At 44.4% G+C, this 24,322-nt stretch overlaps 1 protein-coding gene across 2 annotated transcripts in view; it reads right to left on the bottom strand.

The window, feature by feature from the left end:
- Nucleotides 1-24,322, bottom strand: part of LOC120992226 (B-cell receptor CD22-like) — a 61,550-nt gene that overhangs the window by 9,229 nt on the left and 27,999 nt on the right. The window lies entirely within an intron of this gene.

The following is a 24,322-nucleotide window of genomic DNA, read 5'->3' as shown; positions in this document are numbered from 1 at the left end:
AGTGAGGGGACACGACCACTGGCTCCCTGCACTTAATACGGAGGGAGTCAGGGTCAACTAGAATCAAGTCAGAACGGAAACACAAATAAAGGAAAAAGACTTATCTGAGGAATCAACAGTTGCAGCATCCAGCAGTGAACACAATCCAGGAAGTAGCATAGACCGCAAAGTGAGGCAGTATGGGAGGGAATATAAAGGGAGGCAATCAGTGTAAATAGGTGACAGCTGAGAGAAGGAAAGGAGATGACAGAGTGAAACCAAAACAAAGAACATCATGCAAGAGGTACAGAAGAACGTCTGTCAGACCTTCTCAGAGAGCTGGCGGTGACAGTACCCCTCCCTCTACGAGTGGACTCCGGACACTCAGAGCCCACCTTCTGAGGATGGGACCTATGGAAAGCCCTGATGAGACAAGTGGCCTTAATGTCCGCCACTGGGACCCACATCCTCTCCTCAGGACCATAACCCTCCAAATGAACGAGGTACTGGAGAGAACCGCGGATAATGCAAGAATCCACAATCCTAGAGACCTGAAATTCAAGATTACCATCAACAACAATCAGAGGAGAAGGCAAAGAGGAGGGTACAGTGGGTTGGACATACGGTTTTAATAGGGACCTGTGAAAAACATTATGGATCTTCCAAGTCTGAGGAAGATCAAGACGGAAGGCAACGGGATTGATGACGGACAAGATCTTGTAAGGCCCAATAAACTTAGGACCCAACTTCCAGGAGGGAACCTTCAGTTTGACATTCTTTGTAGACAACCACACCAGACCAGATCACCCACATTCAGGTCCGGACCAGGCACACGTCTCTTATCCGCCACACGCTTATATCTCTCACTCATCCTCTTCAGATTACCCTGAATCATTTGCCAAATAAATGACAAAGACGAGGAAAATCTCTCCTCATGAGGTAAACCAGAAGACCCCTCTCCAGAGAATGTCCCAAACTGCAGATGAAACCCATATGCACCAAAAAATGGTGACTTATCAGAGGACTCCTGGCGACGGTTATTTAAAGCAAACTCAGCAAGGGACAAAAAAGAACACCAATCCTCCTGATTCTCTGCCACAAAACAGCGCAGATATGTCTCCAGATTCTGATTGACGCGTTCGGTCTGGCCATTCGACAGCGGGTGAAAAGCAGAAGAGAACGACAACCGAACCCCCAAGCGAGAACAGAAGGCCATCCAGAATCTGGAAACAAACTGCGTGCCCCTATAAGAAACTATGTCTGAAGGAATGCCTTGCAACTTGACAATGTGATCAACAAATGCTTGCGCCAGCGTCTTAGCATTGGGTAACCCAGGAAAGGGAATGAAATGCACCATTTTGCTAAAACGGTCCACTACTACCAGAATCACAGTCTTCCCCGAGGAACGAGGCAGGTCCGTAATGAAGTCCATGGACAGATGCGTCCAAGGACGGGAAGGAATGGGTAACGGGAGGAGAGAACCTGATGGCCGCGAATGAGGGATCTTGGCACGAGCGCAGGTCTCGCAGGCTGCCACAGAACCCTGAACCGTCTTACGAAGAGCCAGCCACCAGAATCTCCGAGCAATGAGATCCACTGTGGCTCTACTCCCCGGGTGCCCAGCAAGGACAGTATCGTGGTGCTCCTTAAAAACCTTGTGTCGTAAAGCGAGAGGCACAAACAACCTCCCAGGAGGACAAAGATCAGGAGCCTCTGCCTGGGCTGCCTGAACCTCTGCCTCCAAATCAGGATAAAGAGCAGAGACGACCACCCCTTCAGCCAAAATGGGACCCAGGTCTTCAAAGTTCCCCCCTCCTGGAAAACAACGTGACAGGGCATCAGCCTTCACATTTTTAACCCCAGGGCGGAACGTGACAACAAAATAAAATCTAGAAAAGAATAAAGACCATCTGGCCTGTCTCGGGTTCAGACGCTTGGCTGATTCCAAGTAGGCCAGATTCTTATGGTCGGTAAGCACAGTAATAGGATGTTTGGCTCCCTCTAGCCAGAGGCGCCATTCCTCAAAAGCTAATTTGATGGCCAACAACTCCCTATCTCCCACATCGTAATTTCTCTCTGCAGAGGAGAGTTTCCTTGAGAAAAAGGCACACGGTCGCTATTTGGCAGGAGAGGGACCCTGAGACAAGACCGCACCCACACCCACCTCAGAAGCGTCCACCTCAACAATGAAAGGCAGAGAGGCATCAGGTTGTACCAAGATGGGAGTGGAAGCAAAACTCTCTTTGATACTAGAAAAGGTCTTAAGCGCATTTACCGACCAGGAGGAAAAATCTAACCCCTTTTTTGTCATATCAGTGAGTGGCTTAACAACAGAGGAATAATTCAAAATGAACTTTCTGTAATAATGTGTATAATTGGCAAAACCCAAAAACCGCATCAGGACCTTCTGATTCTCAGGAAGCTCCCAATCAAAGCACAGCGAGGACCTTCTCAGGGTCCATGTGAAAACCAGAAGCGGAGAGAAGAAAACCGAGAAATTGAATCTCCGGAGCCGCAAACACACATTTTTCCAGTTTAGCGTACAATTTATTCTCCCGCAGAATGAGCAGGACCTGACGTAGGTGGTCCCTATGAGTTTTGAAATCAGAAGAAAAAATCTAAATGTCATCTAGATACACCAGTACAAATTTCCCCATTAAATGATAAAAAATGCTGTTCACAAAATGTTGGAAGACGGCTGGAGCATTCATCAAACAAAAGGGCATAACCAAATTCTCGAAATGGCCCTCAGGGGTATTAAAGGCCGTCTTCCATTCGTCCCCTTCCCTGACCCTGACTAGGTTGTATGCCCCTCTTAAATCCAACTTAGAAAAAACTTTAGCCCCAACAATCTGGTTAAACAGGTCCGGGATCAGAGGAAGCGGATAAGGGTCACAAATTGTGATACAGTTCAGCTCCCTGAAATCCAGACATGGTCTTAAAGAACCATCTTTTTTCTTAACAAAAAAAACCCCAGCTGCAACAGGTGACTTCGAGGGCCGGATGTGTCCCTTTCTCAGGCTCTCAGAGATATAGGTGCGCATAGCGACTCTTTCAGGTTGGGAGAGATTATATAAACGTGATTTTGTCAGCTTGTCGCCTGGGATGAGATTAATAGGGCAATCGTACTCCCCGTGAGGGGGCAGCTCCTGGACACCACTCTCTGAAAACACATCTGAAAATTCAGAGAGAAAAGATGGTACAGTCTTGGTAGAAACCTCTGAAAGAGATGCCGTGAGGCAATTCTCTCTGCAAAAGTTACTCCAAGCATTTATTTGCCTAGCTTGCCAATCAATGGTGGGGTTATGTTTAGTGAGCCAGGGTAGCCCCAACACTAGAGGAGTAGGTAATCCGCTTAGGATGAAACATGACATATCCTCAACATGAGCATCAGCCATAGTCAAACGGATATTGTGAACTATGCCCTTTAACGATTTTTGAGAAAGCGGAGCGGAATCGATAGCAAAAACAGGTATATCCTTTCCCAAAGTGCATACCTGGAAACCATGTGTTATAGCAAATTGATTATCAATGAGATTGACAGCTGCTCCACTATCTACAAAAATCTCACAAACAATGTTCTTGCTATCTAGCGCCACCCTGGCAGGTAGGACAAAACGGGAACTACAAGCAAACGGCAAACCTTCAATTTACGCATCAGTTTTTTTTTCTTTTTGTTTCTTTATTACCCTCAGAAAACTCCCTGAATCTCCTAGAGGGGCAAACATTTGCCAAATGATTTATACCCCCACAACAGAAACAAACCCTCCTCTGAGAGCTGAATCCTCTACTATGAGAGGCAAGCAAACCCAGCTGCATGGCCTCCTCCTCAGAGGGGATTGAGAGAGACTGAGGCCCCTGCGCACTGAATGAGACCGCCCCACTGTCCTTGGACTGAATATGACAGGAAGGAGTGGTCTCTCCTCTCTCTCTAAGACGCCTGTCAATACGAACAGCTAGAGACATGGCAGACTCCAACGAGGCAGGTCTCTCATGAAAGGCAAATGTATCTTTCAATCCCTCCGAAAGACCATGGCAAAATTGACTTCGGAGTGCAGCATCATTCCAACCAGTATCAGCTGCCCATCTCCAAAATTCTGAACAATAAATCTCTGCGGACTGTTTACCCTGGCATAAAAGACGCAGTTTAGATTCAGCCAGAGCAATACGATACGGGTCATCATATATCTGCCCCAGGGCCAATTCATCCACCGATCAGAGGGGCCGTGCCCCCACCGGCAGCGAAAAGGCGCAAGACTAAGCCTTATCCCTGAGCCGCGAGATGATGATCCCCACCCTCTGCTCCTCATCACCAGAGGAATGGGGAAGTAGGGAAAAATGGAGTTTGCAAGCCTCTCTAAAGCGAACAAAATTCACACCACCCCCGGAGAACGTATCCTGAAGCGAGATCTTAGGCTCGGAACAAACTCCATGAACGCAAGCAGAACCGGTCACCTGAAACTGAGACACAGTTTTACGGAGATCTGCTACCTCCAGTGAAAGACCTTGCATGCGGTCAATCAAGGCTGAAACCGGATCCATGCTTAAGACGGTAATGGCGGTTTATAATGTCACGGATGGTGTTGCAGAAAACTGGAAGTTATAAATAAACATCCGACTGACTTGATCCCAAACTAAGGAACATATGGGTGAGCCCTATAAAACCCTTAGAGCTCTCCCGGACTGCTATGCCCATGCAAAGGTCTTTATGATAGACGATGGCATGCCCTCGTACCTAGACTGTGTGACACCTGAAAACCCTATAATAGTGAGGGCACACGACCACCGGCTCCCTGCACTTATTACGGAGGGATTCAGGGTCACCTAGAATCAAGCCAGCACGGAAACTCAAATAAAGGAAAAAGACTTATCTGAGGAATCAACAGTTGCAGCATCCAGCAGTGAACACAATCCAGGAAGTAGTATAAACCGCAAAGTGAGGCAGTATGGGAGGGAATATAAAGGGAGGCAATCAGTGTAAATAGGTGACAGCTAAGAGAAGGAAAGGAGATGACAGAGTGAAACCAAAACAAAGAACATCATGCAAGAGGTACAGAAGAACGTCTGTCAGACCTTCTCAGAGAGCTGGCGGTGACACATGATCATCTGAGACCAGCCACCCGGACAGCTGCAGCAACAATCGGTTTGCATAACCAAAGAATTTCTGCACAAACTGTCAGAAACCGCCTCAGGTAAGCTCATCTGCATGCTCGTCATCCTCATCGGGGTCTGGACCTGACTGCAGTTCATCGTCGTAACCGACTTGAGTGGGCAAATGCTCACATTTGATGGCGCTTGGCATGTTGGAGAGGCGTTCTGTTCACGGATGAATCCCCGGTTTTCACTGTTCAGGTCAGATGACAGACAGCGTGTGTGGCGTCGTGTGGGTGAGAGGTTTGCTGACGTCAACGTTGTGGTTTGAGTAGCCCATGGTGGCGGTGGGGTTATGGTATGGGAAGGCGTATGTTATGGACAACGAACACAGGTGCATTTTATTAATGGCATTTTGAATGCACAGAGATACAGTGATGAGATCCTGAGGCCCATTGTTGTGCCATTCATCCACGACCATCACCTCATGTTGCAGCATGATAATGCACGGGTCCATATTCCAAGGATCTGTACACAATTCCTGGAAGCTGAAAACATCCCAGTTCTTGCATGGCCAGCATACTCATCGGACATGTCACCCATTGAGCATGTTTGGGATGATCTGGATCGGCGTATACAACAGCGTGTTCCAGTTCCTGCCAATATTCTGCAACTTCACACAGCTATTGAAGAGGAGTGGACCAACATTCCATAGGCCACAATCAACAACCTGATCAACTCTATGCGACGGAGATATGTTGCACTGCATGAGGCAAATGGTGGCCACACCAGATACCGACTGGTTTTCTGACTCCCACTCCCAGTAAGGCAAAACTGTGCACATTTCAGAGTGGTCTTTTATTGTGGGCAGTCAAAGGCATGACTGTGCAATATTCATGCTGTCTAATAAGCACCTTGATATGCCACACCTGTGAGGTGGGATGGCTTATTTAGGCAAAGGAGAAGTGCTCACTGACACAGATTTAAATTTAGACAGATTTGTGAACAGTATTTGAGAGTAATGGGTCTTTTGTGTATGTAGAAAATGTTTCAGATCTTTGAGTTCAGCTCATGCAAAATGGGAGCAAAACCGAAATATTTTGTCAGTGTAGGTTCATTACACACAGAGTGATCGATTTAAAGCGTATTTCAAGTCAGGATCTCAGAAAATTTTTATATTATATAAGACCAATTAAAGAAATGATTTTAATCCAGAGATGTTGGCCTACTGAAAAGTCTGCACAGTATATGGACTCAGTACTTAGTTGGGGCTCCTTTTGCATGAATTATTGCATCAATGCGGTGTGGCATGGAGGCCATCAGCCTGTGGCACTGCTGAGGAGTTATGGAAGCCCAGGTTGCTTTGATAGTGGATGGTCTTCAGCTCGTCTGCATCGTTGGGTCTGGTCTCTCTCATAGATTCTGTATGGGTATAGCTCAGGCAAGTTTTCTGGCCAATCAAGCCCAGTGATACTGTGGTCATTAAATCAGGTATCGGTACTTTTGGCAGTGTGGGCAGGTGTCAAGTCCTGCTGGAAAATTAAATCAGCCTCTCCATAAAGCTTGTCAGTAGAGGAAAGTATGAAATGCTTTAAAATTTCCAGGTAGACAGCTATGCTGACCTTGGACTTGGATATAACACATATCCTCTCTCCTCTCCTGGTCAGTATTTGCTTGCTTTATGCCTTTTCTCATCCATTGCCCGTTGTTCTATGGTTGCATCTACATATGTTAGCACACTTGTGATGTACTGGGAGATTCTCTTGCAGACTCCATCTAACTTGTATGCAAAGACATTACAATGGGCAGGATTGGTTATTATGGCATAAGGTTAAGGTCTTTGACTTGCTCACCACTTATACCTGCATATGTGATTTCGACACAATCCTGTAGGTGTGCAATTTTTTTATTGACTGCGCAAAACGCACCATAGGAGTTATTATCACTGTTGGAGGGATGGTGGTTTTATACTTGTCGCAGTACATTCCTGCACTGCTACCACTATATGCAATTCTTTTTTGCTGTATTATGTATTTAATTGTTTTCTTTTAAACATCAAAGATTGAGTTATGCTATATGTGTGTAATATTAATGGGTTATCTGTCTGAGTGACACACATATTCCATCATTGACATCAATGTATTGGTTGTTTGTTACAGTAGACCAACACCAGCAGATGACATTGCTCCCCAAACCATCACTGACTGTGGAAACTTCACACTGGACCTCAAGCAACTTGGATTGTGTACCTCTCCACTCTTCCTCCAGACTCTGGGACCTCAATTTCCAAATGAAATGCAAAATTTATTTTCATCAGAAAACAGGACTTTGGCCCACTTAGCAACAGTCCAGTCCTTTTTCTCCTAAGCCCAGGTAAGACGCTTCTGATATTGTCTGTGGGTTGAGTGGCTTGACACAAGGAATGTGACAGTTGTAGCCCATGTTCTGGATACTCCTGTGTGTGGTGGCTTCTGAAGCACAGACTACAGCCACAGTCCACTCCTGGAGAATCTCCCCAAATTCTTGAATGTCCTTTTCTCAACAATCCTTTCTAGGCTGCGATTGTTCTTGTTGTTTGTGCACCTTTTTGACCACACCTTTTCCTTCCACTAAACTTTCTATTAATATGCTTGGATACAGCACTCTGTGAACATCCAGCTTCTTTAGGGTACTTTCACACTAGCGTTTTTCTTTTCTGGCGCTGAGTTCCGTCCTAGGGGCTCAAATCCGGAAAAGAACTGATCAGTTTTATTCCCATGCATTCTGAATGGAGAGTCCGTCCTTCAGGATGCATCAGTATGTCTTCAGTTTAGTCTTTTTGACTGATCAGGCTTTTCAGAAAAACGTAGCATGCAGTATTTTTACCTCCGGCCAAAAAGCCTGAACACTTTGACTGAACACCGGATCAGGCCTTTTTCCCATTGACTTGCATTAACGCCGGATCTGGCACTGTGTGTTCAGTCAAAACGGATCCGGCTTTTGCATGTTAAACCCGAAAAATGTGAAAAAAAAGTTAAAGTCCATAAATGGCGGATCCGTTTTTTCCAATGCATTTTTTCATTGTGATCAAAATCCTGATCAGGATTCAAATGTAATCCGTTTTCACACGTTTTTCCGGATCCGGCGGGCAGTTCCGGTGTCGGAATTGAACACCGGATTAAAACAACGCTAGTGTGAAAGTAGCCTTAGCAATGATCTTTTATGGCCTACTCTCCTTGTGGAGTGAGTCAGTGACTGTCTTCTGGATGACTGTCAAGTTAGTAGTCTTCCCCATGGTTGTGTAGCCTACTGAACCAGACTGAGGGACCATTTAAAGGCTTAGGAAACCTTTGCAGGTGTTTAGCGTTGGTTATCTGATTAGAGTATGACACTATGAGTCTACAAGATTTTACCTTTTCACAATATTTTAATTTTCGGAGATCCTGACTTTTGGGTTTTCATTAGCTATAAGCCATAATAATCATCATAAAAAGTAATGAACACTTGAAATAGATCACTCTGTGTGTAATGAATCTATAAAATATATTAGCTTTACATTTTGAATTGAATTGCTGCATTTGTATACAATATGTTCTTCCATTTAACTAGCTAAAGACCCTTCATGACCAGACATTTTTTGTCGTACATATGGGTTTTAATTTTGAAAGTAGAATATTTTTTTTTAGTTTGGTTATTCAAACATTTTTGTGTCATTTTTTTTCTGTGATACATGGCCTATTTTTTTATAATTTTTTAAAATTCTGTTTTTGTCTTTTTTTATTCGACATATGGTGCCCTCCATAAGGTCATACAAGATATTTGGAAGCATTTTAACTGTACATTATTAGCCTAACATATTAGTCTCAGTCACAAGATGACTACTCAAAAAAACTTTGTGTACATTCTATTATATATATATATATATATATATATATATATATATTTTTTTTTTTTTTTATGCCACAGAGACATTAAAATTTAGATAGGTGGAGGCTTGAGCACGAAGATCCCCATTATCTCTAGAACGAGGGGAGAAAAGCACGTGCATATAATGTTCTCTTTCCTCACTGCACAAGATGGGCTCCATAGAAGTCTATGGTCCAGTCTCGATTCCATCCTCTGCAGTAAGGAAAGAGAGCATGATATGCACACGCTTCTCTCCCCTCATTCTACAGATCAGTCGTGGTCTCAGCACTGAGACCCCCACCGATCTAATCTTTTGATATTCTTCTATGACATTTAACCCCTTAAGGACTCAGCCCTATTTCACCTTAAGGACTTGGCCATTTTTTGCAAATCTGACCAGTGTCACTTTAAGTGCTGATAACTTTAAAATGCTTTGACTTATCCAGGCCGTTCTGAGATTGTTTTTTCGTCACATATTGTACTTCATGACACTGCTAAAATTGGGTCAAAAAAGTTAATTTTTTTGCATAAAAAAATACCATATTTACCAAAAATTTTGAAAAATTTGCAAATTTCAAAGTTTCAGTTTCTCTACTTCTGTAGTACATATTAATACCCCCAAAAATTGTGATGACTTTACATTCCCCATATGTCTACTTCATGTTTGTAGCATTTTGGGAATGATATTTTATTTTTTGGGGATGTTACAAGGCTTAGAAGTTTAGAAGCAAATCTTGAAATTTTTCAGAAATTTACAAAAACCCAATTTTTAAGGACCACTACAGGTCTGAAGTCACTTTGCGAGGCTTACATAATAGAAACCGCCCAAAAATTGCCCCATTCTATAAACTACACCCCTCAAGGTATTCAAAACTGATTTTACAAACTTCGTTAACCCTTTAGGTGTTGCACAAGAGTTATTGGCAAATGGGGATGAAATTTGATAATTCAATTTTTTTGCCTAATTTTCCATTTTAACCCATTTTTTCCACTAACAAAGCAAGGGTTAACAGCCAAACAAGACTGTATTTTTATTGCCCTGACTCTGCCGTTTACAGAAGCACCCCATATGTGGCCGTAAACTACTGTACGGGCACACAGTAGGGCGTAGAGGGAAAGTGCGCCGTATGGTTTTTGGAAGCCAGATTTTGCTGGACTAGTTTTTTGACACCATGTCCCATTTGAAGCCCCCCTGATGCACCCCTAGAGTAGAAACTCCAAAAAAGTGACCCCATCTAAGAAATTACACCCCTCAAGGTATTCAAAACTGATTTTACAAACTTTGTTAACCCTTTAGGTGTTGCACAAGATTTAATGGAAAATAGAGATACAATTTCAAAAGCCCCCCTGATGCACCCCTAGAGTAGAAACTCCAAAAAAGTGATCCCATTTTGGAAACTACGGGATAGGGTGGCAGTTTTGTTGGTACCAGTTTAGGGTACATATGATTTTAGGTTTCTCTATATTACACTTTTTTGTGCGGCAAGGTAACAAGAAATAAATTTTTTAGCAGCTTTTTTTTTGTTGTTATTTACAACATTCATCTGACAGGTTAGATCATGTGGTAATTTTATAGAGCAGGTTGTCACGGACGTGGCGATACCTAATATGTATCCAATTTTTTTTATTTATGTAAGTTTTACACAATGATTTCATTTTTAAAACAAAAAAAAGTTTTAGTGTCTCCATAGTCTAAGAGCCATAGTTTTTTCAGTTTTTTGGCGAGTATCTTAAACAGGGTCTCATTTTTTGCGGGATGAGATGAAGGTTTGATTGGCACTATTTTGGGGTGCATATGACTTTTTGATCGCTTGCTATTACACTTTTTGTGACGTAAGATGACAAAAAATTGCTTTTTTTACACCGTTTTTATTTTTTATTTTTTACGGTGGTCACCTGAGGGGTTAGGTCATGTGATATTTTTATAGAGCCGGTCGATACGGACGCTTCGATACCTAATATGTATACATTTTTTTTATTTATTTAAGTTTTACACAATGATTTCATTTTTGAAACAAAAAAAATCATGTTTTAGTGTTTCCATAGTCTAAGAGCCATAGTTTTTTCAGTTTTTGGGCGATTATCTTGGGTAGGGTATGATTTTTGCGGGATGAGATGACGGTTTGATTGGTACTATTTTGGCGTACATGCGACTTTTTTGATCACTTTTATTACCTTTTTTGGGAAGTAAGGTGGGCAAAATTTAAATTTTCTCATATTTTTTTTTTTTTTTTTTTATGGCGTTCACCGTGCGGGGAAAGTAACATAACCGTTTTATAGATCAGGTCGTTACGGACGCGGCGATACCTAATATGTGTAGTGTATTTTATTTTATTTTTTTTATTCAGTGATAAATGTGTTTTTTTTAATCTTAACTTTTTTAACTTTTTTTTTACATTTTTTTGACCCAGACCCACTTGGTTCTTGAAGATCCAGTGGGTCTGATGTCTGTATAATACAGTACAGTACACTATATAGTGTATTGTACTGTATTTTACTTACACTTTGTCTGAACAGATCTATGCCTTTAGCGCAGATCTGTTCAGCACCATGGACAGCAGGATGCCTGGGACGGTGTCCTGTTGCCATGGGAACCTTCCCCATCTGCTCAGTACTGGTCAGAACTTCGCAGACTGGGAAGGGTAAGGAGGGGATCTGTCGGGGGGCTGTCTGGGGGCTCTCTCCCTCTCCCATCGGGAGGCTGCAAAGGCACAGCAGCCCACCGATGGGAGAGGGAGCTCCCTGAGCTGTTAACCTTTTCCATACAGCGGTCCATACAGACCACTGTATGGAAAGGGTTAAACGGCTGACATCGCATCACCGATGTCAGCCGTTTATACCAGGGTGTCAGCAATGTGCTGGCACCCTGGTATACCCACTAGACGCCAACGATTATTCAAGGGGAGGCGGGCGGGGGATCGCGATCCCGCCTGCAGCACCGCCCGCCTCCCGCACCTCCCGCGACACCCCCCCTGCACCACCCGCCCACATAATATCATTCAGGGGTGCAGGGGGGGTTATCAAAACTTGATTTTGGGCATTTAAAAGTTTGATCCCCGCGGTCAGAGACCGCGGGGATCAGAATCGGATAAAAGCGCAGAAAACCGCAGGTCTGAATTGACCTGCGGTTTTCTGCAATCGTCGATACAATGACCCCCCCCCCTGCGTTGTTACGGGATGCCGGCTGAATGATTTCAGCCGGCATCCCGTTCCGATTAACCCCCGCGGCGCCGGAATCGGGAATTAAAGCCATGCCGTACCGGTGCGTCCTAAGTCCTTAAGGGGTTAAAAAAAAACTATAATACAAATTATGCCAATTTTTTTTTTTTAAGTTAGTGACCCTTTAAGAAAATACAAGAAAATTGGATTTTCCTTTAATACACCCTGCAAAATGCACTGTTCTTCTTCGACTCATAAATCTTGGAAGATAAAATTGAGAATCACAGAAGTCATCCAGCAAGTCACAGGTTCAGAAGTGCATAGATTGAAAAGGCTGACTGCTCTAGTCCTTAGTCTTAGCCAACTGTATGACTAAGTTATGATTAAAGTCTAGAGCAGTCCAAAAACAAAATTCATAAAATACTAAGCCTCATAATAGGCGCCATTTCTTGATCTGTACAGATCATTTTACTGCAGTTATCTGCTTATCATTACAGACAGGATTAAACTGACAGATATCACCTCTGTGTATAGATAACACTAGATCCACTATTTACAGTAGGTGATTGTCAAAACTTATCTATTCCTTCCTGACCTCTTCACAGGTCACATATCAAACCTAGAAAACTCTCCCATAGAAGTCAAAACGGTCCCCTCCTGTCCATTGTGTCTATGGCCCATGTGGCTGCTGTATAACTTCTCTCTAATCCATGTCTAAGGCCACAAATAACGGTTCCGTTTTGTTCCATTACACACAATGGAACTATTATTTTTGCCCATAGACATGTATTAGGATAGAACAAAACTAAATGCTTCTTAAAGGCTTCCGTTTTGCATTCCGTCCTAAAATTCTGTTATATTCCGTTAGAACTTAGTATAACGAAACCCTATAATGGAATTCCATAACGCAATTGAGAACCAACCCTGGTCTCTAAATGCTGTTAAGAACAGCTTGTCAAGATGGCCGCCCTTATAATCATGTTCAGGAAATAGAATAAAAAAAAACTGAAGACAAAAAATAAAAACAGATTAGAAAAAAAGGATACGCATTGCTGTCTGGTTTTAACTGACATAAACCATTTTTGATGAAGCATTCCTTATAAGATACTTTATTATGTAGAATATATATATATATATACACTGCTCAAAAAAATAAAGGGAACACTTAAACAACACAATGTAACTCCAAGTCAATCACACTTCTGTGAAATCAAACTGTTTCAAAAGTCGTTTTGGTGTCCGCCTGGCCGTGCGGAGCCAAACGGATCCGTCCTGAATTACAATGCAAGTCAATGGGGACGGATCCGTTTGACGTTGACACAATATGGTGCTATTTCAAACGGATCCGTCCCTATTGACTTTCAATGTAAAGTCTGGAGTCCCTTATACCATCAGATCGGAGTTTTCTCCAATCCGATGGTATATTTTAACTTGAAGCGTCCCCATCACCATGGGAACGCCTCTATGTTAGAATATACTGTCGGATATGAGTTAGATCGTGAAACCTCATTTCCGACAGTATATTCTAACACAGAGGCGTTCCCATGGTGATGGGGACGCTTCTAGTTAGAATATACTACAAACTGTGTACATGACTGCCCCCTGCTGCCTAGCAGCATCCGATCTCTTACAGGGGGCTGTGATCAGCACAATTAACCCTTCAGGTGCCGCACCTGAAGGGGTTAATTGTGCTATCATATCCCCCTGTAAGAGATCAGGGCTGCCAGGCAGCAGGGGGCAGACCCCCCCCCCCCTCCCCAGTTTGAATATCATTGGTGGCCAGTGCGGCCCCCCCCCCCTTCCTCCCTCTATTGTAATAATTCGTTGGTGGCACAGTGTGCGCCCCCCCCCTTCCTCCCTCTATTGTAATAATTCGTTGGTGGCACAGTGTGCGCCCCTCCCCCTTCCTCCCTCTATTGTAATAATTCGTTGGTGGCACAGTGTGCGCCCCCCCCTTCCTCCCTCTATTGTAATAATTTGTTGGTGGCACAGTGTGCGCCCCCCCCCCCCTTCCTCCCTCTATTGTAATCGTTGGTGGCACAGTGTGCGCCCCCCATCGGCCCCCCCTCCCTCTATAGCATTAACAACATTGGTGGCCAGTGTGCGGCCTCCCATCTACCACCCCCCCCCCCCGATCATTGGTGGCAGCGTGTTACTAGCAATAGTACAATAGTAAAAGATTCATACTTACCTGGGAGCTGCGATGTCTGCTTCCGGCCGGGAGCTCCTCCTACTGGTAAGTGACAGTTCATTTAGCAATGACACTTACCAGTAGGTGGAGCTCCCGGCCGGACACGAACATCGCAGCAGCCGGTAAGTATGAATCTTCTACTATTGTACTATTGCTAAGTAACCATGGCAACCAGGACTGTAGTAGCGTCCTGGTTGCCATGGTTACCGATCGGAGCCCCAGCGATTAAACTGGGACTCCGATCGGAACTCCGCTGCCACCAATGATGGGGGGGGGGAGATGGGAGGCCGCACACTGGCCACCAATGTTGTTAATGCTATAGAGGGAGGGGGGGCCGATGGGGGGCGCACACTGTGCCACCAACGAATTATTACAATAGAGGGAGGGAGGGGGGGGGGGCGCACACTGTGCCACCAACGAATTATTACAATAGAGGGAGGGGGGGCCGCACTGGCCACCAACCTATTATTACAATAGAGGGGGGGGCCGCACTGGCCACCAATGATATTCAAACTGGGGAGGGGGGGGGGGGGTCTGCCCCCTGCTGCCTGGCAGCCCTGATCTCTTACAGGGGGCCGTGATCAGCACAATTAACCCCTTCAGGTGCGGCACCTGAAGGGGTTAATTGTGCTGATCACGGCCCCCTGTAAGAGATCGGGTGCTACCAGGCAGCAGGGGGCAGTCTTGTACACAGTTTGTAGTGTATTCTAACTAGAAGCGTCCCCATCACCATGGGAACGCTTCTGTGTTAGAATATACTGTCGGTTCTGAGTTTTCACGAAGTGAAAACTCAGCTTTGAAAAAGCTTTTATACAGACGGATCTTCGGATCCGTCTGTATAAAAACTAACCTACGGCCACGGATCACGGACACGGATGCCAATCTTGTGTGCATCCGTGTTCTTTCACGGACCCATTGACTTGAATGGGTCCGTGAACCGTTGGCCGTGAAAAAAATAGGACAGGTCATATTTTTTCACGGCCAGGAAACACGGATCACGGATGCGGCTGCAAAACGGTGCATTTTCCGTTTTTTCCACGGACCCATTGAAAGTCAATGGGTCCGTGAAAAAAAATGGAAAACGGCACAACGGCCACGGGTGCACACAACGGTCGTGTGCAGGAGGCCTTAGGAAGCAACACTGAGTGACAATCAATTTCACATGCTGTTGTGCAAATGGGATAGACAACAGGTGGAAATTATAGGCAATTAGCAAGACACCCCCAATAAATGAGTGGTTCTGCAGGTGGTGATCACAGACCACTTCTCAGTTCCTATGCTTCCTGGCTGATGTTTTGGTCACTTTTGAATGCTGGCGGTGCTTTCACTCTAGTGGTAGCATGAGACGGAGTCTACAACCCACACAAGTGGCTCAGGTAGTGCAGCTTATCCAGGATGGCACATCAATGCGAGCTGTGGCAAGAAGGTTTGCTGTGTCTGTCAGCGTAGTGTCCAGAGCATGGAGGCGCTACCAGGAGACAGGCCAGTACATCAGGAGACGTGGAGGAGGCCGTAGGAGGGCAACAACCCAGCAGCAGGACTGCTACCTCCACCTTTGTGCAAGGAGAAACAGGAGGAGCACTGCCAGAGCCCTGCAAAATGACCTCCAGCAGGCCACAAATGTGCATGTGTCTGCTCAAACGGTCAGAAACAGACTCCATGAGGGTGATATGAGGGCACGACGTCCACAGGTGGGGGTTGTGCTTACAGCCCAACACCGTGCAGGACGTTTGGCATTTGCCAGAGAACACCAAGATTGGCAAATTCGCCACTGGCGCCCTGTGCTCTTCACAGATGAAAGCAGGTTCACACTGAGCACATGTGACAGACGTGACAGAGTCTTGAGACTCCGTGGAGAACGTTCTGCTGCTTGCAACATCCTCCAGCATGACTGGTTTGGCATTGGGTCAGTAATGGTGTGGGGTGGCATTTCTTTGGAGGGCCGCACAGCCCTCCATGTGCTCGCCAGAGGTAGCCTGACTGCCATTAGGTACCGAGATGAGATCCTCAGACCCCTTGTGAGACCATATGCTGGTGCGGTTGGCCCTGGGTTCCTCCTAATGCAAGACAATGCTAGACCTCATGTGGCTGGAGTGTGTCAGCAGTTCCTGCAAGACGAAGGCATTGATGCTATGGACTGGCCCGCCCGTTCCCCAGACCTGAATCCAATTGAGCACATCTGGGACATCATGTCTCGCTCTATCCACCAACGTCACGTTGCACCACAGACTGTCCAGGAGTTGGCAGATGCTTTAGTCCAGGTCTGGGAGGAGATCCCTCAGGAGACCGTCCGCCACCTCATCAGGAGCATGCACAGGTGTTGTAGGGAGGTCATACAGGCACGTGGAGGCCACACACACTACTGAGCCTCATTTTGACTTGTTTTAAGGACATTACATCAAAGTTGGATCAGCCTGTAGTGTGTTTTTCCACTTTAATTTTGAGGGTGACTCCAAATCCAGACCTCCATGGGTTAAAAAATTTGATTTCCATTTTTTTATTTTTGTGTGATTTTGTTGTCAGCACATTCAACTATGTAAAGAACAAAGTATTTCAGAAGAATATTTAATTATATCAGATCTAGGATGTGTTATTTTTGTGTTCCCATTATTTTTTTGAGCAGTGTATGTATATATATATATTTTTTAATTGGTTCCATGCTCTGTTTTACATTTTAACAGTCAAGAAAGAACATAGATGTGTAAACTTTTGACTAGATATCAGTGTTTGGCAAGCTATTAACTATACAGTACTGTACATTGGACAAATTTTCGGAATGGAAAAGTATGTGCCATGGAGGTAACACCACCCCTATCCCCCTCCGCACACACTTAATGTTTTTTTTTCTACAATAGATATTGTTCCCCATATTCACAAGAGGGCCTCTATCACACGGCCAGTATTTATGCAACAGTATTTGTAAGTCAAAACCAGGAGTGGGCCCAAAACAAAAAAAAAGAGTATTTTACACCCTTTCTCTGTGGTTTTGGCTTGTGAATACTGACCAAATACTAATGCAAAATACTTACCAAATACTGACCATGTGAAAAAGGCCCATAGGTAATAAATGCCTGACCACCGACCCTCAAAAGTGATTAGAATTTTTTTTACTGAAGTCCCAGATGAGCATGCTATGTACTTCTCCATTCAATGTCTATGGGGTTGACTCAAATATCCGAGCACCGCACATACCCCCACTTAATTCAAAGTTTTACTCATTGAAGTCATGTAGTGAGAAGGACTATGAATAGGGGGTTTGGGACCACAAATATAGTAATCAGTGGGGTTCCCGCTTCCCACTGATCACATACTGATCGGCCTGTTGTGGGATGCCTCTTTAATTCCATCATGTAGAAAAGGGTCCCGTAAGATCAAGTAACAGGAAGTAAAAGCTGTTACACTGAAAAGTTTATAAATATATACAGAGCTCCCTCAGGATACAATGGCCTCAGGACAGTGGCGCACTTCTAATAGAGGCAGACCACGCAGCTGCTATGGGACATGAGGAGGAAGGGGGCCTGGCCCTGCATGAAAGCCCCGCCCCCTAGCTGTGCAGAGGGACCTGTGATGTCATCGTCATGTCATCAGGGCGGCCATACAGAGTACGGTGTCAGTAGTTTTACAGTTGAAGGACCTGTGATGATGTCATCATCATGTGGTCAGGGCAGCCATACAGAGTACAGTGTCATTAGTTTTACAGCTGAAGGACCTGTGATGATGTCATCATCATGTGGTCAGGGCAGCCATACAGAGTACGGTGTCATTAGTTTTACAGCTGAAGGACCTGTGATGATGTCATCATCATGTGGTCAGGGCAGCCATACAGAGTACGGTGTCATTAGTTTTACAGCTGAAGGTCCTGTGATGATGTCATCATCATGTGGTCAGGGCAGCCATACAGAGTACGGTGTCATTAGTTTTACAGCTGAAGGTCCTGTGATGATGTCATCATCATGTGGTCAGGGCAGCCATACAGAGTACGGTGTCAGTAGTTTTACAGCTGAAGGACCTGTGATAATGTAATCGTCACGTGAGCAGGGCAGGAAGATGACGAAGTAGCTTTTTTGTGTGCCTTGAGAAGAGCTCAGTGGTATACTGGGATTGCCCATAACATACTAAGGCCTCATGCACACGACCGTTGTTGTGTTCCTTGTCCGTTGTTCCGTTTTCCGTGATTTTCTGCGGACCAATTGACTTTCAATGGGTCCGTTGAAAACTCGGATAATGCGCCGTTTGTCATCCACGTCCGTGATCCGTGTTTCCAGTCCGTCAAAAAAATATGACCTGTCCTATTTTTTTCACGGACAACGGTTCACGGACCCATTCAAGTCAATGGGTCCGTGAAAAAACACATCCGCGTCCGCGTCCATTTTTTTCCTATCATTTGCAAGTCAAACTTGACTTAGTTTTTTTTTTTCACATTCCTTCATGTCTGGTGATCCTTCAAAAATCAAGGAAGAAACACGGAAACAAAAAACGGATCACGGAACAACGGAACCCCGTTTTGCGGACCATGAAAAAATACTGTCGTGTGCATGAGGCCTAATACTGGGAGTTGCAGTTTTGTCCTACTGTATCCCCCTTCATGCAATGTTCACCGATGCCCTACAATAACAATATGGGCATGCTGGGAGTTGAAATTCTCTCCTCTAAAAATATTCACTGATGCTGTATAATACCAGTCTGGTAATGCTGGGGGTTGTCGTTCCCTCCTTTAATACCCTCTCCCTGTAATGTCAACTTGTGTTCCATAATAACAGCCTGGACATGCTGGGAGTTGTAGTCCTCTTTTACCCTTCCATGTATCGCCCATTAATTTTCAAATGTTTTACACTGCCGGCAGTAGTTGCAGCAAACTGTTTTGGCAGAGAACAGCCCGCCGGAGCTGTCTGGATCTGGGATTGCTTATTGGAGTGCCCGCCAGCCCCATTGTGCCCAAAGAGCTCCGGCAGGCCGTACTCTGCAGTAACGGCTCACTGGAATTACTGCCGGCAGTGTGAAACAGGCCTAAACTGTTCATGATGATGAGACTTGTAGTTCTCTTATCTCTATTATGATGTTCTGCAGCAGCTGAGGCGTGTATTAGGCTTTGTTCGCATCTGTGCTAGTGACGTTCACTGTTCTGCTCTATGGTAGAAGGACAAAAATGAAAATCACGGTAGTGCTGGACATGGGGGCCCAATTCAGATTCTTGCTATGGTGCCCAATGATTTTTAAGTACGCCCCTGCCTCAGGATACAATATTTTCAACATAAACAGTTGTGTTCAAAATAATTTAAAAAGTGAATAAAGCTCAAAATCCTTCTAATAGCTTATATTTCCATCCACACAGATGCATTGGGAACACTACACATTCTATTCCAAATCAAAACATGAAGAAAAATATATCAAATTTGTGTTGGTCCTCTAAACAAATTGAAGAAAAGTGAATATTAGACTGTTCAAAAAAATAGCAGTGTTTGTATTCTTCTTTACAAACTCAAACACTCACTATATAAACTGAGAAATGTCTGAAGATTTTCTTTCCTCTGAATCACTTCACTAATATTTAGTTGTATAACCGCTGTTTCTGAGAACTGCTGGACGTCTGTGTTACATGGAGTCAACCAACTTCGGGCCCCTGTGAACAGGTATTCCAGCCCAGGATGATTGGACTACATTCCACAGTTCTTCTCTATTTCTTGGTTTTGCCTCAGAAACTGCATTTTTGATGTCACCCCACAAGTTTTCTATTGGATTAAGATCCGTGGATTGGGCCGGCCACTCCATAACGTCAATCTTGTTGGTCTGGAACCCAAGATGTTGCACATTTACTGGTGTGTTTGGGGTCGTTGTCTTGTTGGAGCACCCATTTCAAGGGCATTTCCTCTTCAGCATAAGGCAGCATGACCTCGTCCAGTATTCTGATGGATTCAGACTGATCCATGACCCCTGGTATGTGATAAATAGGCCCAACACCGTAGTATGAGACACATCCCCATATCATGATGCTTGTCCACCATGCTTCACTGTCTTCACAGTGCACTGTGCCTGGAATTCAGTGTTTGGGGGTCGTCTGACAAACTGTCTCCGGCCACTAGACCCAAAAAGAACAATCTTACTTTCACCAGTCCACAAAATGTCTCTTTAGGCCGTCAATGTGCTCTTTGGCAGATTGTAACCTCTTCAGCAAATGTCTTTTCTTCAACAGTAGGACTTTGCAGAGACTTCTTGCAGATTGCTCGGCTTCACACAGGTGTCTTCTAATTGTAATAGGACTCACAGGTAACTTTAAACCTTCTTTGGTCTTCCTGGAGCTGATTGTTGGCCGAGTCCTTGCCATTATGGCTATTCTTCTATCCATTCAAATGGTAGTTTTTTGCTTTCTTCCACGTCTTTCAGGTTTTGGTTGCCATTTTAAAGCATTTGCGATCATTTAGCTGAGCAGCCTAACATTTTCTGCACTTCTTTATATGTTTTCCCCTCTCCAATCAACTTTTTAATCAAGGTACGCTGTTCTTCTGAACAATTTCTGGAACGACCCATTTTCCTCAGAATTTCAGAGAGAAATGCACTGTAATCGGCATGTACTACATTTGCTGCCTTCCTTCCTTAAATAAGGGCAATAATTGCCACCTGTTTTTGAAAGAATGAATGACCTCACTCATTGAACTCCACACTGCTATTATTTTGAACATGCCCCTTTCAATAACTGTTGTTTCTGTTGGATTTCTATTACTGTACTACACCTGCTAGTAAGTTATTTGCCATGTAGAAATATCATTTCTACCAAAAACAGTGATTGATCAGGTTAGTGATGTCTGACTGCTATTATTTTGAACATAATTGTAATGGTCTTTTCTGACCCATCGTAATTTGAATCCCGACTCATTATACACTGTATGATCGAGTGATGATCGAGCATGCTCAGCTGAACACCTGTTTGGCTTGGGCATCTCGATGCTCGGCACATGACGGTACTCGGCCGAGTACCGTATGTGCTCGAGCACCATGTTCAAGTCTCCTCCCCTGCTACGCAGCCAATACACGTGCAGTTAAGTACTGTCCTCACTGTAATGCCAGTAGCCATGTTGGCTACTGGCATTACAGTGATTGGCTAGCAGGGACGCGTCATTGGGTGCTATATAGCACCTGATGACGCATGTTGGGCTCATTCATAGTCAGGGAGAGCTGAGCATAGGAAGGAACAGAGAGTGTAGGGAGTGTAATTGAATATATTTTTTTGTACAAAAACGTTTCAGAGACCCAAAAGTCCTTGTAAGGACTATTGTGTGACAGCAGCAATATATGTTTGTAGCGCAACCTGCGCTAAATTGCTCAGTGTTAGGGAGAGCTGTGCATAGGAAGGGACAGACAGTGTAGGGAGTGTAATAGGAAGATTTTTATACAAAAAACTTTTCAGAGACACAAAAGTCCTTTTAACGACTATTGTGATTGACAGCAGCAATATATATTTTTACCGCATCCTGCGCTAAATACCGTGTAATAGGCCGCTGCGGAAAGTTAAATTATCCACACCAAATCTCCTGTGTAAATTATGCGCATTCCTAAAATATCAGTGACATCCAGTGTACTTTTTCCGTAGATGGTGTTTGCTGCGCCAAATCTCCTGTGTAAATTGTGCGCATCCCTAAAATATCAGTGACATCCAGTGTACTTTTTCCGTAGATGGTGTTCGCTACAGACAGTGACATTAGCTGCAACAAATCTCCTGTGTAAATTGTGCACATCTAAAAAATATCTGACATCCAGTGTACTTTTTCCGTAGACAGTGTCCGCTGCAGACAGTGACATTAGTTGCGCCACATCTGCAGTCTAATGTGTCCGCTGAAAAAATATATCTGTGACATACAGTGACATTACCAGTGCCTCATCTGCAGTGTAACGTGTGCCCGCCTTACAACAACATCTGTCCCGTGACATCACACGTGCCCTGACCAATGCAGTTAAAGGATAGGGTACTCATTCCAAAACCAGTCCTCTTAAGAGTCCTGTACAGGGAGTGCAGAATTATTAGGCAAGTTGTATTTTTGAGGATTAATTTTATTATTGAACAACAACCATGTTCTCAATGAACCCAAAAAACTCATTAATATCAAAGCTGAATATTTTTGGAAGTAGTTTTTAGTTTGTTTTTAGTTTTAGCTATTTTAGGGGGATATCTGTGTGTGCAGGTGACTATTACTGTGCATAATTATTAGGCAACTTAACAAAAAACAAATATATACCCATTTCAATTATTTATTTTTACCAGTGAAACCAATATAACATCTCAACATTCACAAATATACATTTCTGACATTCAAAAACAAAACAAAAACAAATCAGTGACCAATATAGCCACCTTTCTTTGCAAGGACACTCAAAAGCCTGCCATCCATGGATTCTGTCAGTGTTTTGATCTGTTCACCATCAACATTGCGTGCAGCAGCAACCACAGCCTCCCAGACACTGTTCAGAGAGGTGTACTGTTTTCCCTCCTTGTAAATCTCACATTTGATGATGGACCACAGGTTCTCAATGGGGTTCAGATCAGGTGAACAAGGAGGCCATGTCATTAGATTTTCTTCTTTTATACCCTTTCTTGCCAGCCTCACTGTGGAGTACTTGGACGCGTGTGATGGAGCATTGTCCTGCATGAAAATCATGTTTTTCTTGAAGGATGCAGACTTCTTCCTGTACCACTGCTTGAAGAAGGTGTCTTCCAGAAACTGGCAGTAGGACTGGGAGTTGAGCTTGACTCCATCCTCAACCCGAAAAGGCCCCACAAGCTCATCTTTGATGATACCAGCCCAAACCAGTACTCCACCTCCACCTTGCTGGCGTCTGAGTCGGACTGGAGCTCTCTGCCCTTTACCAATCCAGCCACGGGCCCATCCATCTGGCCCATCAAGACTCACTCTCATTTCATCAGTCCATAAAACCTTAGAAAAATCAGTCTTGAGATATTTCTTGGCCCAGTCTTGACGTTTCAGCTTGTGTGTCTTGTTCAGTGGTGGTCGTCTTTCAGCCTTTCTTACCTTGGCCATGTCTCTGAGTATTGCACACCTTGTGCTTTTGGGCACTCCAGTGATGTTGCAGCTCTGAAATATGGCCAAACTGGTGGCAAGTGGCATCTTGGCAGCTGCACGCTTGACTTTTCTCAGTTTATGGGCAGTTATTTTGCGCCTTGGTTTTTCCACACGCTTCTTGCGACCCTGTTGACTATTTTGAATGAAACGCTTGATTGTTCGATGATCACGCTTCAGAAGCTTTGCAATTTTAAGAGTGCTGCATCCCTCTGCAAGATATCTCACTATTTTTGACTTTTCTGAGCCTGTCAAGTCCTTCTTTTGACCCATTTTGCCAAAGGAAAGGAAGTTGCCTAATAATTATGCACACCTAATATAGGGTGTTGATGTCATTAGACCAAACCCCTTCTCATTACAGAGATGCACATCACCTAATATGCTTAATTGGTAGTAGGCTTTCGAGCCTATACAGCTTGGAGTAAGACAACATGCATAAAGAGGATGATGTGGTCAAAATACTAATTTGCCTAATAATTCTGCACGCAGTGTATTGTTATTTATCGTCACTACCTCCCCGAGTCGGGAGTGGCTAATTGTCGCGCCTGCTGCCTTCCTTGGATGTGGTAGCCGTTTCTCAGGCTCCCTCTCCGGAATCAAACCCTGATTCCCCGTTACCCGTGGTCACCATGGTAGGAGCAGAAAGTACCATTGAAAGTTGTTAGGGCAGACATCCAAATGGATCGTCGATGTAACGGGGACGTGCGATCAGCCAGAAGTTATCTAGAGTCAACAAAGCGCCAGCAGGCCCTCGCCCATAATGTTTTCGATGGTCAGCTCGCCTGCAGGCCCTCGCATATAATGTTTTACAGGGTCAGCTCACCAGCAGGCCCTCACCTACAAGTCCAGTCTCACTATCCAAGAGTCTGGTCAACACAATTCTCACCGCCGGGGGTCACGTAACAAGTTAGCACAGAGGTGTCTCGTTCGTTATCCTAATTAACCAGAC

This window comes from Bufo bufo, chromosome 1 (assembly GCF_905171765.1).
Source record: "Bufo bufo chromosome 1, aBufBuf1.1, whole genome shotgun sequence".
In the NCBI taxonomy this organism is placed as follows: Eukaryota; Metazoa; Chordata; class Amphibia; order Anura; family Bufonidae; genus Bufo; species Bufo bufo.
Note: the sequence above shows the minus strand (reverse complement) of the source record. Positions and strands in the feature narration are given on the sequence as shown.